Genomic DNA, 19364 nt, shown 5'->3' on the forward strand with positions numbered 1-19364 from the left:
CCTCAGGCACATACACGCACGCACACGCATCCTCGCTGCCACCCGAAGCTCTGAAAAACTCTAATGTGTCTCACATTTACTTCTGACCATGGGTAATCCACACTCCTCAGCTGTATTTTCCCCACTTATATTGTAACCACAGTGGATCTCAACATCGATTGCAGAGCTCTTATGTGAACTTTAAAGGGGAAGGTTTTTTAAAGAACTGATGCCTGGGTCCGATCTGTCCAAATTCTGATCTAAGTAGTCTTGGGTGAAGCTAAATTATGGAGGCTTCATAGGGCAAGCTGAGGAGTTTGAATTGGGCAGTCAACACAAGATTTTGAGAATAAGCCCAGAGAAGAAAAAGAAAGGTATTAATGTCCTTTACTTTTTATTTGAATATAAATGCTAAAGATAAAAATATATTAAAAAAAAAAAAAAGACCTGCAAGAGCCTCAATTGCTGACAAACTTTATTTTCACTTTGGAAAATTATTCTGTGCTTCAAACCAAAATGTTATTGTCATCTTTTATTAGAGCCTGGCAGATGGCCTGATGCTTCCCCAGCAACAAATGCCATAGGGGCTGAGTTTTCTTCTCTTTGTCCTGCTCCAAGGCATGAATCAACCCCTGACACAAACTGCTTTTTTGTATCAGTGGCTCCGTGGCTCCTTCTGACAAGGATTTACCGCTATCATGGCTGTTTTAAAGACAGGAAATTGAACTGCGGCCCTAGAGACCTAGGGTGTTTGGGTGTTTTTCTTTAGTTTTTATAATATCATAGTCAACATGGAAAGAGCAAAATAGAAGAAAAGCAAGGTAAAAAAGCAAAAGCACAATTTGATCTTTCACATGAGACCCCCTCCACTGTATTAAAGCCTGTATTCTCTTGAAAACTCATTATTGGGGGAGAGAAAGTGAAACAAGACAATCCTGCAATTAAACCTTCAAGATCTGTCACATACTCAAAATGGAAATTGAGAGGAAACAGAATAGCCTGGATGTCATATACTACTATTTGGTTCTTTTATATTTTTCTTCTTGATTAAGCCACTTTGATTTTTTGATGTTTAAACAGTCCAATAGTAATTTATTAATTTGATAAGTGCCTGCACATGAAGGGAGCATTTTCTTGTGCCTACACTTTACATGTTTCCGTGGAAATTATGTTGCAGCTGATAACTGCCAAAAACCCATCTCCAGTGCAGGCCTCTTTCCTGAGCTCTGATATTCCATAGGCACCTCAAATGCAACTGTCAGAAATCAAATCTATCACTCCTTTCACCCTTAACTTTAATCCCTTCTGAATTCCTTTGCTTGGTGAATGGCCCCACCATGCAGCCATCTAAGCCTGAAACCTGAGAGTCATTCCTGATTCCCATTTATTTAGCTTTCTCAACCAATAGGTCAAGTTATACTGTTCTCTTTCACACTGTCCATATCCAGGACCTCCCCTCCACCCCCAAGGACACATTCAGAGTTTAGTCCTTTGACGCTGTTAACCTCCCTGGCAGCACCCTATATAGTCTTCTTAGTCCCAGGGCTACACCTCTTCAGGTGCCAATTTTATCTTGGCATTCTCCTGCCAAAAAGGGCTCAGTGGTTCTGGGAATTTTCAGATTTACCCCAAAGTGACCAGAATAGTATAATAAATCTTCACATACTTGTCATGTACTGGCTTTAATAATTATTAAGAAATGTGCCATTTTATTTCATTTATACCTCCTATTTGTCCCCCCACATATCCTTACTGCATTATTTTAAAGTAGATTCCAAAGATCTGACCATTTCATCTGTAAAAAGTTCGATCTTTCTCTCTAAGAGACAGGGCCTCCTCTTTTTAACATAAACATATTTCCATTATTGCACTTAATAAAATTAATAATTCTTTAAAATTATCCAATATCCACACAGGGTTTGAATTTCTTCATTTGTTTCAAAAATTGCTTTTTAAAGTTTTTTTTTTTAATTGGGTACAAATAAGATCCACATATTGCATTTGGTTGATGTGTCTGTCCTTCAAGTCTCTTTTAATCTAAAAGTACCCCTTCCTCCTTTGGGGTACCTTTGGAGGGAGAGAGTGTAGGGTGGGGCATTTATTTGTTAAAGAAAGCTGGTCACAAAGCAGTAGAACAAATCTGAGGTAACCACATTCTAGATTTGCTGATTGTACCCTGTGGTGCCTGTTGTTGAACAGATTCCTTTATCTCCTATATTTCCTGTAAGCTGATTGTTAGAACTAGAGGCTTGACTAAATGCCAACAGCCAAATTTCTTGATCTTCCTTGGAAGAAGATTTTTACCACTCCAGGTTACTGGGCCTATATTTTCTTCTAGTATTTTATGGTTTCATTTTTGTAAATAATAGTATATAATATGAAAAGTGATTTCAATTTTATCTTTTTTCATATGGACTTCAGTCAAACCAACACCACTTATTAACAAGTCCACCTTTTCTGCACTGATTTGCAACCAAGATACATGCCCTTGGTCTCAACTGAACCTGGGACCCTTCAGACCGCAGGCCGACAATCTAACCACTGGGCAAAACCAGCTAGGGCAAGCATCTTTTGTTCTAATATTTGAACTTTGACTCTGGTTCTTGATAGACCTCCTAAATCCCTTGGAATTTCCTGGCTGATAGCAGTCTCTTTTGTTCTAAGGAGGACTCTTGGTGGGCTCCTGGATAGCTTCGGGATGAGAGCTGGTCACCAGAAAGACCAACCGAGCCATGATTATTAGAAGGTTGGAACTTTCAGCTCCACTCCCCAATCCTCCAAGAAGTGGAGGGGGCTGGAGATTGAATTAATGATTGATCATGCCCACGTGATGAAACTTCCATAAAATTTCTCAAAACACAGGGTTTGGAGAACTCCTGGGTAGTGAACATATCCACGTGCCCGGAGGGTGGTGCACCTAAACTCAACAGCGACAGAAGCTACTCCACTTGGGACCCTTCTGGACCTCACCCTGTGCATCTCTTTCCTATGGCTGTTCCTCAGTTATATCCTTTTATAATGGACCAGTAATCTGGTAAATAAACTGTTTTCTTGAGTTCTGTGAGCTGCTCTAGCAAATAATTGCACCTGAGAAAGGGGGTCATGGGAACCTCTGATTTATACCTAGTTGGTCAGAAGTGACAGTGACAACCTGGACTTATAATTGACATTCTAAAGTGGAGAACAGACTTGTGGGACTGAATCTTAAACCTATGCGATATTATGCTAATATCATGTAGTTAGAGTCAGAACTGAACTGAATTATAGAACACTCAGCTGGTGTCACAGAATTGCTTGACGTGGTGTCAGAAGTGTTATGAGTGTGAGTAGAAGAGAACAGAAGTGAGTTTTTCCTATAAGTAATCACAACGCATTTTTTTTTTTTTTATGTAGTCAAATTTACTACTTTTTTCTTGGACATTTCTTTCACCATTTTTTCAAATTGAGATATAATTCACACATACACAACTCACTCTTAAAGTGTACAATTCAGTAATTTTAGTATAGTCACAGAACTGTGCAATCTATCTAATTCCACTACTAATTCCAGAATATTTTCATCACCTCCAAAAGGAGCCCTGGTAACTACTAATATAATTTCTGTCTCTATGGACTTGACTATTCTGAATATTTCATATAAATGGAATAATATAGATGTTCTTTGGTACCTGGCTTATTTCACCTAGCATAATGTTTTCAGGGTTCTTCCATGTTGTAGCATGTATCAATACTTCATTTACTTTTATTGCTAAATAATATTCCATTGTATGAATATACCATCTTTGTTTACCTATTCTTCAATTGATGGACATTTTGGTTGTTTCTACTTTTTGGCTATTACAATGTTGCTATCAACATTTGTATACAAGTTTTATGTGAACATGTGTTTTCAATTCTTTTGAGTGTATACCTAGGAGTAGAATTGCTGGATGACATAATAACTCTATGTTTTACTTTCTGAGGAACTGCCAAAATGTGTTCCAAAGAGGTGCATCATTTTACATTCCAGCAATTTACATTACCAGCAATGTATAAGAGTTCCAAGTTCTCCACATCCTTGCCAACACTTGTTATTGCCTGTCTTTATTATAACCATCCTAGCGGGGGGTCAAGTGGTATCTCATTGTGGACCCTCCATATGTTGACTCTTAGTTTACCTGCCTGGCTCGTTTAGGAAGCTGCAGGCTTCATCTTTGGCATCCCTGGCGCTGACAGAATTGACTTAGAAGCAGTCTCACTTTTGAGGTTTGTAACACAGTCACCAGTATTATGCAGCACATGTTTGTAGAGCACACTTTAGTCTGGCTTAAATCCACACTAGTCAGAACTGTGGTAAAACCTAAGGCAAGCTGTGAACGAGGCAAGCTCGCTTGCTTCCCTTTTCTTTACCAAGAATTCAGACTCCTTCTTCCTTCTTAGATACTTGGTGCCAGAAGGGATTTCCCTCCATTTTTTTCACACATTACTCGAAGGCAGTGATTCTCAAATTTTAATGTGCTTTTTAGCATTCAGATCCCTCAAGCCCACAACCAGCATTTAGGATTTAGCCGATCTTAACAGAACTTTAAACTATGCATTTTCAATAAGCATGCGGGGGATTCTGATGTAAATGGATTGGAGCCCACACTTTGGGAAGCAGTGTTTCAAAGAAACCATGCAGTGGATGTGCCCCCATCCATCAGCAACACATCAACATGTGCGAGCGGGTGCCTGGTAGGACTGCATCTGGGCCGTAGGAAGGAGACCTGCTGGGGGAAGAGCGGGACAGACGTATCCCTGCCACGCTTACGCCAAACCCACTGCTCGTCTCCACCCCCTAATCTTATTCCTGGTCTGGCTCTGGTAATCACTTACTTTTTTATTATTATTTAATAGTGATCTTACTAATTATAATTAAACACAAACTCAGAGAGATACTATTACAATAATTGCAAAAAGAGTATATTAAAGTAAGAGATGGAAGACACTGGTTAGTTTTTCAAGATGAACAGATAAGGCACTACCCCCAGGAAAGGATACAGAGCCCGTTTCAAAATCTGCTCTGCCTTTCCAGAAGCTTATGTGCAACTGAGAAAACTGGATTACATCGTACAGTGAAGTAAGCTGCGTAAAGACAGAACTAAATGAAGACCAGCTTACTGACCATGCACAATGGACCCTGACACCTTGCAACACACCATGCCCAAGAGCCGAGATTTCCCTTCTGGTGCTTCTTCCTGTTGTCATGACAACAGACCACTTTTATTACGTAGATTTTGTTTCCTTCCTATGTTTATTCCAAGCACAGAATTATGTTACAGCTGAGGGAGGAGAATTATTTAAGTACTCTCATCCCTGGTATTATATAGATCATGATGATGAAAGGTCTTAACGCTCAGAGGCTCCCTTTTTAATCTTTGAAAACATGTCAGTAGGGGAAAGTTCAGAATTATAAGTAACACAGTTCTATTGAATAAAAAGAATGAAAATAAGTTTAATTCCAAATCTAGTTTGGTTTTGTTAGAGTAACGAGTTTGTAGGCTCTATTAATTGAAACATCAGATTATGAATCAGAGGTTATTGGTTTCTATTATTAAGCAGCCCACTGTGTTTTCCCGTGTGATTGTGAAAAACTGACTCCACTTATAAAATAGCTACAATAGTATTTGCAAATGGTTCCTTTTCCTAATGTATAATTGTTTTAGTAACTCTGTTCTATTCACTGGGTGTATACCTTGGGGGGTGTTTAGGTTCTCTGGTCCTTCCTTCCTTCCTTCCTTCCTTCCTTCCTTCCTTCCTTCCTTCCTTCCTTCCTTCCTTCCTTCCTTCCTTCCTTCCTCCCTCCCTCCCTCCCTCCCTCCCTCCCTCCCTCCCTTCCTCCTTCCCTCTTTCTATACTTTCTTCTAATCCTCCCATGCTCCCTCTATCATACAGCAAACATTTCACTGAGTCAGGGGCTATGGGAGGCTCTGGGGATATAGTAAAGGCAGCCCTGTCCTTGAGGAGCTCATGACCCAGTCAGAGAGACAAGTGGTGTTATCACCAACAGTACAATGTGTTGATAGCACAGTAGCAACGTGAGCAGGCACCGTGGGCACATGGAGAACAAAGTGGCTACCATGTGGGGGAGTCAGGGAAAAACAACACAGAAGCTGGTCAGTCACTTCCCAAGTTGTAGTGAAGTTGGGCTCGCCCACATGGGTCCTGCTGTTGCCTGCCTGGTGCATGGGACCTTGACGCAGTGATAGAGAACCTTAAATCGGGGAAAATACTCAGGGAGATCATCTAGTCCAACGGTTCCATTTAAGGAGAGGTGATATGACTTTCCCAAGGATATTCAGCTGTGGGTGAATCATGACTACAACCCAGGCTGCTTGTGTCACAGCCTCCACGTGATGCTTGGTCAGATCATGCTATCATCACTGTTTTGAATCCCTGGCTTCACTGTTGATACTACAATTCCACTGTGAAGTCTTTAAACTTCTCCTGCTATCCTGCTGTGAAGCTATATATATAAACTCCATACATGAAGGGAAGAGACAAGCCACAGACTAGGAGATGTTATTTCTACAAATATAAAAACCAAAATATCAGTATCTTAAATATTTAAAGAACATTTTATGCTCATAATATAAACAAACAACCAATAGAAACATATGTAAAGGATATAAACAGCAACTGAAGAGAAAAATGACGAAAGAACATGTGAAAAGATGTCCAGCACTTTATAAGCATTAGAAAGATAAAGCCTCAAACATATGACAATACCACGTTTGGAGAATGTAGAGAAACAGGAACTCTTGCATACTGTTTATGAAAATGTTATTTGATACAACCTCCTCAGAGAGCAAGTTGGCAATATCCACTAAAGCTGAAGACAAGTTCACATTACGTTCCAGCATTCCCACTTCTGAGTTTATACACATGAAATTCTCTCTTACATATGCACAAGGAATCATGAACTAGAATGTTTATTTTGCAATAACAAAATTCGGAAACAACTTAGATAGCAACAAAAGTAAGCTAAATAACAAGTGTATGAATAAATAAATTTTATTCATACAATAAAATGCTATGCGGTGGTTAAAAAAATGAATGAACAAAAATATGAATCAGTATGGATCATTCAAGAAGATGAAGTGAGAGAAAGAGCAGGTTGCAGAAGGATGCATACTGCATGATTCCATTTATGTAAACTTTGTAAACAAGCAAAACAATACTATATTTTTATATATAAACATCTTTCGTAAAATTTACAACATGGAAATGATAAACATTAAATTTAAAATAATGGTTTTCAAAAATCTTTGAAGGATCTGAGAATTTACCCCCCTTGCCATAGTTCCATCAATACTGAAAGAAAGAAACAGACTCCTGGGTTGGAGACAAAGGGCTCTATTACTCTTGTTACAGTAACCACCATGAGCATCATCATATCTCAGAAGTTCCTCTTGCCCCCAACTACCATGAAGTTGATGTGAATGGGACCAGATGGATGCCTACACACATGCAGTGGGTTGCACTATAGGAGAGAAACCATGAGCTTAGGGAACCTGTATCTTTTATAATGGGCAGTAAGCCTGCCAGACCTTTGCTCCAGAGAGGGACACTGTCTCTGTCTTCTGAAGCTGTTTGCTATACTAATATCCTTGAAATGACAGTATAGAAAACATTCCAGTCAGTGCCTTCCTGTAAGATATGCAGAAATCAAAATACCTACGGAGAATTCTCTCCCCCAGATGGTTACTTTTGGGAATGAAGGAAGAGGAGAGGTGGGAGTAAACAGGGAATTCTAATTGTCCTTTTGTTTCTTAAGTTGAGTTGTGGGTACATAGGTGTTTGTTACATTATTTTCTATACTTGTTTATATGTCTAAAATATTTCATAATAATAATAAAAAGGAAGCCATGATGTGGCCTTTGTGTTTGCTCAATTCTGTGTGTCAATCCTCATTTTATAAAGACTGTCTATTATTTGAGGATGTGACAAACACTCAGTCCCCAAACCCATCTTATTGTTTTTTGGGAAAGAAAAATTGCCAGGGGACCCAGGTCTAGATTTTGTGTTACAAGACATATTTGTTTCCTAGGTTTGCCGTAACAAAGTACCATAAATCGGGTAGCTTAAAACAACAGACATTTATTATTTCACAGCTCTGGAGGCTAGCAGTCTGAAATCAAGGTGTCATCAGGGCCACATTCTCTGAGAGGCTCTGGGGAGAATCCTTTCTTGTCTCTTCCTAGCTTCTGGTGGTGGCTGTCAATCCCTGGTGCTCCCTGGCTTGTAGCTGCAGCACCCCCATCTCTGCCTCTCTGGTCACATGGTATTCTGCGTGTCTCTGTCTTCACATGCTGTTTTCCTCTGTGCATGTCTGTGTTCAAATTTCCCACTTCTTACAAGGGTTTCAGTCACATTGGATTAGGGCCCACTTAAAAAATTGTTGTTGTTGTTTACTGATTTTAGAGAGAGCAAGAGTAAATGAGAAAGAGTGAGAGATTTGTTGTTTCACTTACTGATTTTAGAGAGAGAGAGGGAGTGAGATTGAGGGAGAGATTTGTTGTTCCACCTATTTATGTGTTCATTGATTGATTCTTGTATGAGCCCTGACGGAGGATCGAAACCTCAACCTTGGTGTATCAGGATGACACTTTAACCAACAGAACTACCCGGCCAGGGCAGATTAAGGTCCACTTTAATGACCTCATCTTAATTGATTAGATCAACAGAAATGCATAAGGTCACAGTCACAGGTCCCAGTGGTTAGGACTTCAACATATATTTGGGGGGGATGTAAATCAACCCATAACAATATATTTGTAGGATTTTAAAGCCATAAAGTCATTCTCTAAGACTCTGTGCCTTTCCCTGACCACCAGCTTATCCTCAGTTTGTGCCCACATGCCAAGGCCCTTCGTGCAGAGTGAAGGCGGGCCTGCTAGGAGAGTCCATTACGTGGCTGTTGTATGAAAACAGCTGCCCTTGAGCAAAGTGGCATTGCTGTTCTGAATCCCTTTCTTATCAGATGTTATAAAGTCCCATTAAATGAAGCATTCCATCCCAAGCTTTTCATAACTACTGTAGGGAACTATGCTGCTACAGTCACAGGTTATACTTTTTTTTTTAAATGTAAAAAAGATAAACATTAAAGTAATTGCTATAGTTAGTGATGTGACTGTTTAAAATTCCTCCTACCTGATTCAGCCTTGGAAAATCATCTTTGTAAACTTAGGCTGTAATGAAGAAAGATACGTAGACCTGGATTTTATTTCTGGCACTCACATCTACTATCTGGGTGACCTTGGAGAAATCACTTAACCTCTCTGGGCCTCAGTTTACTCAACTATAGAATGGGAACAGTAACACTCAGACTATTCACCTCCCTAGCCTGTGAGTGACAGTGTTCTGTGACCTGCAGAGCAGCAGGCAGAGCAGAAGGCAGAGCTGTCCCATCTGGGCCTTGGAGCTGTCCACTCCCAAACATTCATCAATCAGTCAGTATTGACTGTATGTTTTCCATGTGTGGAAACACACTTGGAGGCCCAATTGCCCCAGGCAAAGAAAAGGTTATACTGTCCATCTCAGGTAGGGTATTAATTTCCTTTCACAACTTGGCTTCCAGCTTTCCTGGAACAGCTCATCCATTTCATTGAAAAGAGCAGTTTATCTCTTGGGAGCTATTTATTCACTATACTTTTAGATTCTCAGCATTTTGTATTCAGAGAGCTTTTCTAAGAAGCATACTTTGCAGACCTCATCTTACCAATTTTATTATGACAATAACTGAGATACAAATATATCTACATAAGCTTTCCTCTTTGGGTTTATGATTTAAATTTTATATTGAAAATTCCAATTCCAATAAAAACATGGGAAATATTGAAGGGAGATATAATAACTGGCAGGCCATGAATACATAATGATATCCAGTCTAGATTCTAGGTACTTTAGGATGAACTTTGTTCATTCAACAAATATTTGTCTGCCCCTCCTATGCCAGGCATTGTTCTGGGCACAGGAGATGTGTCACCAGGCAGTGTAGACATAGGCACTGCCCTCACTGAGGTCACAGGTTTGCACATGGAATGCCAAGTAAACAAGCCACTGCATTAGCATTCGAGTTCCCGTGGAAGTGCAAGGCATAGACTTTCAGGAGGACTATTTTCCTAAAGTATAAATAGGAATTAACCCCCTAAAAATGTGGGACAGAGAAACAGAAATGTCCAAACAAAGGGAACAGTGTAGTAGACATAAGGAAGGAGGGAGGGAGGAGAAGAGAGAGGAGGAGAAGGGAGGGGAGAAGACAGAGAAAAAACTGAGGAATATTTGAAGGATTAAGAGAAAAGCAGTCTGTCTGGAGCATGAGGTGCGTGAAGGGCCATTATAGTCTTGAAGAGTCTTATAAGTCACACTAGGGAGGTTGTGGTTTACTCTAAGGGCAATAGGAAGCCTCTGGAAGGTTTAAGGTGCTGCCACCTCATTGCCATGGCCATCCCTGGAAACCAATGTTGCCTCTGTTGCTGCTGAACAGTTGCTCCCCTGCATCATTGGGTCCCCAAGTCAATTTTCCCCACGTCTGGGGAGAGCAAATGTGATTGGCAGTGCTGAGACCACACACCCGCCTGAGCTTGGGCTTTGGGGTGGGGAGAGGGTAAGAAAACAGATGCTGCTTCGCTTCATAGTGGAAGTGGCTCTACCTCCAGTGGGGACCCATGAAATGGGGAATTCCCCCAAACACGGAAGAATGGGGTTCCTCTACACATGGGAGGGCTACATGTGGAGCCCCTTTACCTGCAACACCAAGACTATCCTACAGAACAAGTGTTCCACGGAACACACTTTGGGAAATGCTGTCTTAAGACAGTTTTCACAAGAACTGATGCGAAGTCAGGCATGTCCTGAAGACACTAAGTCACCCTGACCTTACCACTTTATACTCATAAAACTTATGGACTGTGCAACCCAACTTAGCACTCAATGACATCATATTTTCATGATTTGTGATACTTGCTAATTGTTCCATATATTTGTTTTGTCTCTCATTGAGGGTTTTATCTGTGACATATTTTAAATCAAGCATGTATTGAACACTTAATACATACACCACAAAATTTACTGTTTCTATATGAGTGGAGGTAGTCCAGCTAAATTTGTAGCTTTCAACAAGTCCTAACAAACACCCCCAAGATGTCAGGGAAGTGGCTGTTCTGAATTCTTCAGCATTATTTCTACAAAAACTTTTCTCTCTCTTCATTTGTTTTCTTCTTATGGGACCCGTTTTATGTAGATGTTAACACTCCTCCTTCAGCCCCCCCAATTTCTTAGTTTTTTGTTTCTATTCTACATCTTTTTAGGTAGATCCTCTAGTTCCCTAATCTGTTGTTTGTGCTAATGTTCAACCCTCTGCTGAGGTCTTTACGTAAACAGTGTTATTTTTTAAATCTGGGATTTCCTGTAGTTCATCTTTATAACTGTAGCCTGCTTCATTTAAACAATGTCCTTCTGCCCCGCCAGGCGTGGCTCAGCGGTTGAGCGTTGACCTAGGATCCAGACGATAGGGGTTCGATTCCCGGTCAGGGCACATGCCCGGGTTGCGGGCTCGATCCCCAGCTGGGGGCGTGCAGGAGGCAGCCGATCAATGACTCTCATCATTGATGTTTCTATCTCTCCCTCTCCTTTCCTCTCTCTGAAATCAACAAAGGTATATTTAAAAAAACACACACAAAACAATGTCCTTCTAGCCATATCTCTTTGAGGATACTCTGCTTATTTTAAAGTCTTACTCTTTCTGTTTATTAATTCTGCTACATCTGGTAAAGGTCATTCAGTTGGACATCCCTCATATAGCTTCCTTCTGCAGATCTGTTGCTATTTCTTCCTGTGAGCTCTGGGGGTGTCAGCGATCTAGGGTAGTACTGAGAAGCCCCAACGAGAGGGGCTCAAGGTGAGGAGAGTTCAGGGAAGAAGGGAGGTTAGAACAGAAACCCCCATAGGATAGAGGGCCTCTGAGTTGGCGAAGCCATTTTCAGCCCCTTCAGCAGCTCAGTGTGCCTCCTCCCATCTAATTTAACCCATACCTCACCCCCTCCCTGCTTCCGTTGTAATCTCCTGGCCCTGACTCCTCAAGGGACGGTGGGGATGGTGGGGAAGCAGGGAGGGGGTGAGGTCCTTAGTTTTGCTTTGGTCCCTCCATGCCACTGACTCCCGCAGTCTTCAGGCCTCTCCAGGCGTGGTTCTTGGGAGAGAGCCAGGGGCCGGTGCTGAGTCTCCTATGTGTGATTTCTTTTCTCCTCTTTACCTTTCCTGTCCTTTTCTCTCTCCTACTTACACTCTTTCTCCCATGGAAGGGTTGAAGAAAGAAAAATAATTATTTTGTGGTTTGAGGCAGAAGTGAGGATCCACTCCCTGGATTTTATTTATATGCTGAGTGATTGCTTCAGGCACATCTCTTTCAGAACCATTCAGAGGCCTCCTTAATTAAGGAGCTGAAGACGGAAGAGCACTAGAAAATTATTGTTATGACTGTTAGAGTTGTGATCTGACACTTATCAACTATTTATTTCTGCAATGGTATTTATTGCCAGACTGGTGCCACTTATAATTTCAAGTATTTGTCAGGATACAAATATTACCTAAAGGAAACTGCTTTCTAAACGAGTCAAAACATTGTCTGCAAACATCTTCCTTTTCAAAATCTTCAAGAAAAATTCTTGAGACAGCAGGAGAGACCTTGGGTAAAGTCATGTTTACAGACGAAACCATTACTAATCATGGAGTGAACATTGAGGCAGAGATGACATATATTATTTTAATTCTTTTCTCACGCTCAGATTGGATGCTTTTTTTTTTTTTTTTTTTTTAATGTACTATACTTAGCTAAATTTTTTTCAAGTACAATCTACTTCCAATATTATTTTTATTGTTTTCAGGTGTGCACCATAGGGATTAGACAATCATATGCTTTGCAAAGTATTCCCCCCAACATTTCCAGTACACACCTGGCACCATATTTATTGCAATATTATTGACTATTCCATATGTTGTACTTACATCCCTGTGACTATTTTGTAACTTCCAATTTGTACTTAATCCCTTCACCTTTTTTACCTAGCCACATAACCCTTCTCTCCCTTGGCAACCACCAGTCCGTTCTCTGTGTCTATGAGTGTTTCAATTTTGTTTGTTCCTTTATTTTGTCTTTTAGATTCCACATGTAAGTGAAATTATATGGTATTTTTCTTTATAACTGAATTATTTCACTTCACATAATACCCTCTGGGTCCAGACATGGTGTCACAAATGGTAAATTTTCATTCTTTTTTATGGCTGAGTAATATTCCTATGTACTGCCACTTTTTTATTCAGCTGTATATTGATGGGCATATGGGACCCTTCCATAGCTTGGCTATTGTAAATAACACTGCAATGAACATAGAGGTGCATTTATTCTTTTGAATTAGTGTTTTGGGTTTCTTTGGATAAATACCCAGAAGTGAAATCCCTGAGTTATAGGGCTGTTCCTTTTTTTTTTGTTTTGTTTTGTTAATATGTCTTTATTGATTTCAGAGAGAGGAAAGGAGAGGGAGAGAGAGAAAGAGATAGAAACATCAATGATGAGAGAGTTGCTGATCGGCTGCCTCCTGCACGCCCCCGACTGGGAATCGAGCGTGCAACCCAGGCATGTGTCCTGACGGGGAATCAAACCCCGATTGCCTGGATCCTAGGTCGATGCTCAACCGCTGAGCCATGCCCGGCCGGGCTGGGCTGTTCCATTTTTAAATTTTTTAGGAACCTCCATACTGTTTTCCATTGTGGCTACACCGATCTGCATTCCTACCAACAATGCACAAGGGGGGTTCCCTTTTCTCTACATTCTCACCAACACTTTTCATTTGTGGATTTACTGATGATAGCCATTCTGACAGTGTGAGGTGATATCTCATTGTGATTGCAATTGGCATTTTTCATTTATCAGTTCTAGTAGTTTTTTGGTGGAATTTGTAGGGTTCTCTATATACAGTATCATGTCATTTGCAAATAATGATAGTTTTACTTCCTCCTTTCCAATTCGGATGCCTTTTGTTTCTTCTTGTCTGATCGCTGTGGCTAGGACTTCTCTGTTGAATAAGAGGGAAAATGAACATCCTTGTCTTGTTCCTAATCTTAAGAGAAACACTTTTAGTTTTTCCTAATTGATTATAGTGTTGGCTATGGGTTTGTAATATATGACCTTTATTATGTTGAGGTATGTTTGCTCTGTCCTCACTTTGCTGAGAGTTTTTATCACAAATGGGTTCCGAATTTTGTCAAATGCTTTTTGGGTATCTATTGGTATCATATGATTTTTATCCTATATTTTGTTTATGTGGTGTATCATGTTAATTGATTTGCAGATACTGTACCAACCTTGAATCACAGGAATAAATCCCACTTAATTATGGTGTATGATCTGTTTAATGTATTGCTGGATCTGGTTTGCTAATACTTTGCTGAAGATTTTAGCATCTATGTTCATCAGGTATATTGACCTACAATTTTCTTTCTTTGCAGTGTCTTTATCTGGTTTTGGAATTAAGATAATGCTGGCCTCATAAAAAGAGCTTGGAAGTTTTCTTTCCTCTTGAATTTTTTGGAATAGTTTGAGGAGGATAGGTGTTAGTTCTTTGAATGTTTGGTAAAATTCGCTTGTGAAGCCATCTGATTCAGAACTTTTGCTTCTGGGAGTTTTTGTTTTTTTAAATACTGCTTTGATTTCACTAGCTGTAATCAGTCTGTTCAGATTTCCTTTTTCTTCTTTATTCATTTTGGGAAGATTGTATGTTTCTAGGAATTTATCCATTTCTTCCAGATTGTCCAATTGGCTGGCATATAGTTTTTTGTAAAATATTCTTATAATCCTTTGTATTTTTGTGGTGTCAGTTGTCACTGCTTTTTTGTTTCTGATATTATTTTAGGTCTTCTCTCTTTTTTTCTTGATGAGCCTGGTTAAAGGTTTACCCATCTTGTTTATCTTTTCTAAGAACCAACTCTTGGTTTCAATGATATTTTGTACTTTTCTTAGACTTGATTTCATTCATTTCCACTCTGATCTTTATTATTTCCTTACTTCTACTTGCTTTGGGCTTTTGTTGTTGTGCTTTTCTAGTTCCTTTATGTGTAAGCTTAATTTTTTATTTGAATTTTTTTTTGCTTCTTAAGATAGGCCTGTATTGCTATGAATTTCCTTCTTACGACTGCTTTTGCTGTCTCCCATTGATTTTGGGTAGTTGTGTGTTCATTTTCCATTTGTCTCTAGGTAACTATTGATGTCTTCCTTGAGCTCATTGTTAACCTACTCATTGTTCAGTAAGATGTTATTTAGCCTCCGCTTGTCCGTGTGTCTTTCAGTTTGTGTGTTTGTGTGTGTTCATGTGTTATTGTTACGAGTTTCATACTGTGGTCAGAGAAGATGCTTGATATTATTTCAATCTTCTTGAATTTATTAAGACTTGTGTCTTAACATGGTTCCATGCTCACTTGAAAATAACGTATATTCTTCTGCTTTGGGGTGAAATGCTCTGAAAATATCAGTTAAATCTATGTGATCTAGTGTGTAAATTTAAGGCCACTGTTTCCTTGTTGATTTTCTGTTTGAAAAATCTATCTATTGATGTCAATGGGGGTGTTTAAATCCCCTACTATGACTGTATTACTGTTGATCTCCCCCTTTATGTTCGTTAGGATTTGCTTTATATATTAGGTGCTCCTATGCTAGGTGCATAAATGTTTACAAGGGTTATATCCTCTTGCTGGATTGCTCCCTTTATCATCATGTAATGTCCTTCTTTGTCTCTTATAGCCTTTGTTTTAAAGTTTATTTTGTCTGATATAAGTATTGTTACTCCAGCTTTTTTTGGTTTCCATTTGCATGAAGTATCTTTTTACAACCTTTTACTTTCAGTCTGTGTATAACTTTTGTTCTAAAGTGGGTTTCTTTAGACAGCATATATAGCATATATACAAGTCTTTTTTCCCCTTATCCATTCTAACTTTTGATTGGAGCACTTAAGCCATTTACATTTAAATTGATTATTGATGGGTACATATTTATTGCCATTTTCTTTCTTTCTTTTTTTAAAAAAATATATCTTTATTGATTTTAGAGAGAGGAAAGGAGGGAGAGAGAGAGAGATAGAAACATCAATGATGAGAGAGTCATTGATCGGCTGCCCAGTCCGCAACCCAGGCATGTGCCCTGATGGGGAATCGAACCCCGATCACCTGGATCTTAAGTCAGTGCTCAACCGCTGAGCCATGCCTGGCCGGGCGCCATTTTATTTCTTATAACTATGTTCCACTTTTCTTTCTTTCTTCTTCTTAAAGAAGACCCTTTAACATTTCTTGTAATACTTGTTTGGGTGGTAATGAACTCCTTTACCTTTTCTTGTCTGGGAAGCTCTTTATTTCTCCTTCAATAAATGATAGCTTTGTTGGGTAAAGTAGTCTTGGTTACAGGTGTTTGCTTTTCATCACTTTGAATATTTCGTGCCAGTGCCTTCTGGCCTGCAAAGTTTCTGTTGAGAAATCAGCTGACTGTCTTATGGGAACTCCCTTGTATGAGATTACCCTTTGATTCCTTTTTATTGCTGAATGATATTCCATTATACATTCACATACCACATTTTTATCCATTCATCTGTTGATGGACACATAGGCTGCTTACATATCTTGGCTATTGCAAATAATGCTGCAATGAACACAGGGGTGCATTATCTTTTTAAATTAGTGTTTTTGTTTTCTTTGGATAAATACCCAGAAGTGGTATTGCTGGGTATTATGGCAGCTCTATTTTTAATTTTGAGGACTCTCCATACCGTTTCCCAGCTATTGCTATAATTCCCTGCAGTTTAGTTTCCCTTGGTTCTCAATTGTAGTCTGAGCCTGGTAACTCAGATTTGTGCGATGCTTAAATCCTACTAATAAATTACTTTTCTGCTTCAATTAGCCTGTTGATTTCTGTTACTTGCAGCTAAAGATCTTGCCAGACCTCACATTCTTTTCTTCTCTGTCTACTTCACTCATCTCACAGCTGTCCATAGACCTCTTCAAACCAGCTCTGAACACCCAGACTTCATCTGCTGCCTCCCTCCTTATCCTCACTTCTTATCTCTTTATTACCCAGGTAAACATTGTCTTTCTCTTAGAAAGCTGTAATTCCTCCATTCTGGTCAAGGTGGCATAGAGAGATGTGTGTGTGTGTGTGGGGGGGGACAAATACGGGATTCATTTTTGCAAATATTGGAGGGGTTAAGATAAAACTGTGGGCATTTACATGTTAATTTTTTGGGAGCATAACACATGCTTCCAGTTAGATTAATTAAAAACGTGTGAGTCACTTTGTCCACAAAGGCAGTTAAATATAGAGGGAGAGAAAGTCAGTTATTCCTGTTTGTGATGGCTTATCTCCATGAATGTTTAGTGGGGATCTAGAAATACCAGTTCTCAGGATTAATACTGTCCTGGAGTAACATATAGGCTAGCTGCTGGGGTCTCCAAGCTGCCCTGTGTCTGGCACAAAGAAGGAACCCAGCATTGATGAAAACAAGGCACAAAAGAGATGAAGATTGACATTTTTCATCCACAGGGAGTCAGACTAAGATCATGGTTGGTGGGTGGCTGTGAATCCGCGAAACACTGAAGAAAATCGGCCACTTCTCAGTTTTACTTAAGTGTTAACCCTGCTTGCCTGACTTGTGCAGACAAATGGAGTCCTGGGCAATTCATGAGGGAAAACGGAAATGAAAAACCTCTTGCTTCAATTTTCAGTAATTGTAGGGAGTCATATATGAATCTCTTAAATGACCTGGCTGGGAAAGTATGACTATGAGATTTTAAAATTATTTTTATTGTTGTTGATTAAAAGAGGTGCTCGGTGGGAGGCAGAATGGTTTAGTAGAAATACCCTGAGGAAACATCCTCAGGAGCTTGAGTTAGGTTCCTGGCTTTGCTTCAAACTAGATACATAATTTTGGAGAAGTAGTTTATTTCACTGGTTCTCAGTTTTCCCTCCTGTTAAGTGAGAAGAGATTGGGTGATTTAACAGATCCTGTTGGCTCTTAAGTTTAAATACAGTCCCTTTCTTGTGGTTTCGAGGGATAGTTTAAATGTTTCTTTTAGTGATGGAAAAACAACAGGAAAAAGCTCAAATGCAGGCCCGGTCACACTCTTTAGCTAAGCAGACTTGACAAACAACATCCTTCATCTCCCATCATTGGTATTATTAAGATTCGGCACCAAAACCTTGAAAATACGGAGACTAGATCCCTAGTAACTGAGATTACCCAGCGCGGCTCTGAATCGGGCAGTAAGGAACGAAACATACCACCCGAGATGCAGAAGAGGGGATGCCTGCCAGGAGCAAAGCCTCAAGCAACCTGAGGAGACCAACTAGAGAAGAGAAAGAACCCTGATGGGCTGGCAGTGTTCATGAAAGATGTGAAAGACAAAAAGGATGGGAGAAGCAGAGACGTAAGGTTCATGGACAAAAAGGGCAACAAGAGAATGCTCGAAGTTAGAGGCGGCGGCCGCAGAGGGGAAGGCTGAGGACAATGGGCCCCAGGTAAGAAGCTGCTTCAAACTCTTCGGTTCAAGTCAGTCTATAAATGCATACACGATACTGTAATACTAAAAATATAGGGTGACCTTTTCAACAGATGGTGCTGGAACAATTGGACATCATAACGCCAAAACAAACATCTAGACAGAGACCTTATACCTTTCACAAAAATTAACCCCAAATGGATCATAAACCTTAATGTAAAATTCAAACCTATAATACTTCCAGAAGATAACACAGGGGGAAATCTAGGTGACCTTAGATTTGTTGGCAGCTTTTTAGATACAGTACCAAAGGCATGCTCCATGAAAAAAATCTTAAGTGGTACTTCATTAAATTTTAAAATGTCTCTTCTGTGGGGGGAACACTATTAAGAAAATGAAAAGACAAACCACGACAAATAAACCAGGAGAAAATATTTGCAAAACTTGTACCTGATAAAGGGCTGATATCCAAAATCTATAAAGAACTCTTAAAACTCAACAATAAGGAAACAAACAACGCAATTTAAAAATGTACAAAAAATCTGAACAGACGCCTCACCAAAGAAGCAAATAAGCACAAGAAAAGAGGCTCAACGGCATATGCCATCAGGAAATTGCAAACTAAAACAATGAGCTATCACTCTACACCTATCAGAATGGCTAAAATCTAAAGCACTGACAATACCAGATGCAGAGCAACAGGGACACTCATTCACTGCTGGTGAGAATGCAAATGGTCAAGTCAATTTGGAAGAGAAGTTTGACAGTTCTTTATAAAACTAAACATACTCTTACCGTATGACCCAGGAATTAAGCTCCTTGGTATTTAC

At 39.7% G+C, this 19364-nt stretch overlaps 1 protein-coding gene across 1 annotated transcript in view; it reads right to left on the reverse strand.

Annotated features, from left to right (window-relative positions):
* Window positions 1-19364, reverse strand: part of SIDT1 (SID1 transmembrane family member 1) — a 73666-nt gene that overhangs the window by 49125 nt on the left and 5177 nt on the right. The gene's annotated exons all lie outside the window — the stretch shown is intronic.

The sequence above is a fragment of the Miniopterus schreibersii genome, assembly GCF_964146895.1.
Source record: "Miniopterus schreibersii genome assembly, chromosome: 5".
NCBI classification, from domain to species: Eukaryota; Metazoa; Chordata; class Mammalia; order Chiroptera; family Miniopteridae; genus Miniopterus; species Miniopterus schreibersii.